Raw genomic sequence first — 3,587 nt, forward strand, 5'->3', positions numbered from 1 at the left:
GTTATCAAGGCAATTACAAACAAAATGGTAAAAATTGCTCATGTTCCACTGCAAACCTAGAATGGTTGGAATTTAAGTAATCCCTTTGAAAATTGGCAGTCAATAGCAGAAAATTTCAAACTTCTGGTGGGAATAATTGCCTTCCTTGTAAGAGGATGTACCATACTCCCTTGCCTCTTCCTCTTCATCGTAAGTAGGATACATGCCCTAATAAATAGTAAAAACACAAACAGCCGCCCATCTCATGGCTCTACATACATACCAGTCAGTCCAGAGATTCCTACAATAGTGATGCTGAAGCTTAACAACCTTTAGCAGGCATCAAAAGGGGGAAATAATATGGCCTGTGCATGAATTCAAACTTATCTATATCCAATTTTGCCTAGTTTCTGGAAAGCCAATTAAGTCTTATAGGCTCTATAGGCTTTGAATATTCAGGAAGAAAGCAGACTGAATGTGTATTCGAACTTACATCCAGATGGAATGTGGGCAATATGTTAATTCAAGCTTACCTGGAATGTGGACAGTATGTTAATTCAAACCTACCTGGTATCCAAACAAACCCCTAAAACTCTAAGAAACTAACAAAGAAAGTCCTTTTTGCATAAAAGCACTGCTTGACCCCCTGCTCCTACATCCTCTGTGTAAAAGGGACCTAGAAATCCTATTTAGGGCTTGGTTTTTTTGGACAGAATTCTGCCAGGCCCAGCCGGCTGTTAATAAATCTTTCTTCTCAGAGATTTCTTGCGTCCCGTCCTTCAATACTGCGATCACCCAACTTCTCTCTGCTACAACATTATTACACTGCCAAATTAATTTCCAGAAAGTTTAAAACCAATTTTAATGGCTGTGCAATAATCCATCTTATGCGGACACTAAAATTCATTCAAAAGGCATCAATAATTTACCATTCAGAATATTGTTTTATCTTCACATAGACCCTTAATTAGGTTAGTTGAAGAAGTGAAATTCTCAAGTCAAAACGCATGAACTTTTAAAAATAATTATAACAATCCTAAGAGCAGGCCTTTGTTGATCCCTTACAATGAACTAGTCAGTGTGCTTTTATTATATTGTTGTAAATTCACAACGATCCAATACCAATTTTGCTAGTAGGGAAAGAGAAGACCAAGATGACAAAGCTAATGAATTGCAGAACTAAGATTCAACGCCACATCTGTATGATGTCAGAGCATTCCCTCTTGGTCTCACACTATACTTCAGTACTAAACAATGCTCCAGAAAAAAGCACTGACTTGTAAGCACTAATAGTAAATGAAACTGCTTTGATTTCTCACACCATCATGAGTGAATTTTTCACTCTTTATCTTTGCCATTTTGCAGCAAAGTGTAGCATCAGTTTTAATGTTTCTTTCCATTACCAATAATTTTGAACATTCTGTCATATACTTATTGGGCAGTAGAATTTCTAGTTTTGTGTATATCCTCTTCTTGCTTTTAGTATTTGAATTTTTAAAAACTCATTTTTGATGCTATTTACCCTATATATATAGTAATTTTTTTTTGTTTTGCAGTAGCATATCCAAATTTGGGCATACAATGTTTCTTTGTGGATTTTTTGCCTTTTTATCATGTTTCAAAATTCTACTCTGACCCAATATAATTATTTAAATTTTAACTTAAATTTAATTATTTTTAAAATTTTAACATATTATTGATTTATAATTCATCCACTTAAAATGTACAATTCAACAGTGTTTATTATATATACAGAGCTGTGCAATCATCATCACAATCAATTTTAGAACATTTTCACCAAACCCCCAAAACCCCATACCATTTAGCTACCAACCCTCAAGCTCCCTAGTCCCCCACTACAACTACCCAGGCCACTAATCCACCTTTTGTCTGTATTATTTGTCTACTCTGACTATTTCATACAATGTGTGGTCTTTTGTGACTTATTTCTTTCACTTGACATAATGTTTTCAAGGTTCACCCATATTGTAGCATGTACCAGTATATCCTTCCTATTCATAGTTGAATACTACTCTATTGCCTAGATATACCACATTTGTTTATCCATTCATCAGTTAATGGATATTTGGGTTGCCTTCACTTTTAGTTATATGCTACTTTGAATATTTGTGTCCATGTAAACATGCATAGATACATGTTTTCAATAGTCTCATGTATATACTTAGAAGTAGAATTTCTGGGCCTAATTATAACTCCATGATTAACTTTTTGTAGAATTTCCAGACTGTTTTCTAATAAATTTGTTTTTTTAATACATGTGTAATTTATTATGGGACATAGAATAAAGTAAGGACCTTTATTTATTTCAACTGAATGATTTGCAAATAATCCCCAAAACATATTTATTCATCCTTAGTTTTATCACTTATTTGAGTTATCCCCATTATAATTTAACAAAAGGTTTAGAAGATTGGCATCAGTGCTGTGATGGTGAAGTTCATGTGTCAACTTGGCTAGTTGATGGTGCCCAGCAGTTTTGGTCTAATTGATACTGTGAGGGTATTTCCTAGGTGGGTTTAAATCATTTGTCGGTTGATTGCATCTACAGCTGATTGCATCTGCAATCAACAAAGGTGATTGTCCTCAGTAATAAGGGGAGTATTTTCATCCAATCAGTTCGAGACCCTAAAGAACTGAGGATTTCCACAATCAGAAAGGAGAATTTCTATCTCTATACCAGTCAGGCTGCTTCTCCTGGAGAATTTCACACCACCTCTGTCAAGTTTCCAACTTGCAGACTGCCCTGTGGAAGACTTGCCAATCTCCACAGTCTGATGAGCCAATTCCTACGATAAATGTTGTACTTCCCTGGTGAACTTTGATTAATATATAGATATAAGCTTCTTACCTACTTGTATCCTGTCGGTATTTTCCTGCGATGATTTTTTAAATTATTGTAGTCATATGAGCATTCTTGAATCTTTTGGAGCAAGTTGTACTTAAGAACTTCTTTTTCGAAAATGTTTCAGATTTGTTCTAATTATCCTTACAGACACAATTTAACAGTATTTCTTGTTACCTTCAAAATACAATGATGTTTTGATGGAGATTACAGAAAAATTATTTGTAATTGGATAAATTATACACTGTTGAGAATTTCAATTAAGGGAATAGCTCTCCATTTATAAGTATTATTTTATCTGCCGCCATAAAGTTTTACTCTTCCAAACAAAAGTTCTACCCAATTGTTATGCTTATTCCTTAGTGTGTCAAATATTTGTGTGTATATATATATATATATACATATATTTATTTTTTATGACTTTTCTAGAAGTTACCAAACAAGGATAAAATGTTTGTTTTCCACTATCTTTGAGGGTGATATATCCAAGGTTTCATCAATATCTGTAACATTGACTGGTTTTAGATAGATTTTTAAAATCACATTAGGATTCTTCTACAACCAGTTTGAGAATTTTTATAAGGAAGAAATGTTGAGTTTTATCAAATGGATTGCAGAATATAATTTTTCTCCTGTAACATATTCATTAATAAAAATTTTTAATAGCTTTCATAATGTTAAAACATCCTTAATTTTGACTTAATATTATTATTTAATTTAGAACATTTGCAACTACATCAATTGT

This window comes from Dasypus novemcinctus, chromosome 3 (assembly GCF_030445035.2).
Source record: "Dasypus novemcinctus isolate mDasNov1 chromosome 3, mDasNov1.1.hap2, whole genome shotgun sequence".
In the NCBI taxonomy this organism is placed as follows: domain Eukaryota; kingdom Metazoa; phylum Chordata; class Mammalia; order Cingulata; family Dasypodidae; genus Dasypus; species Dasypus novemcinctus.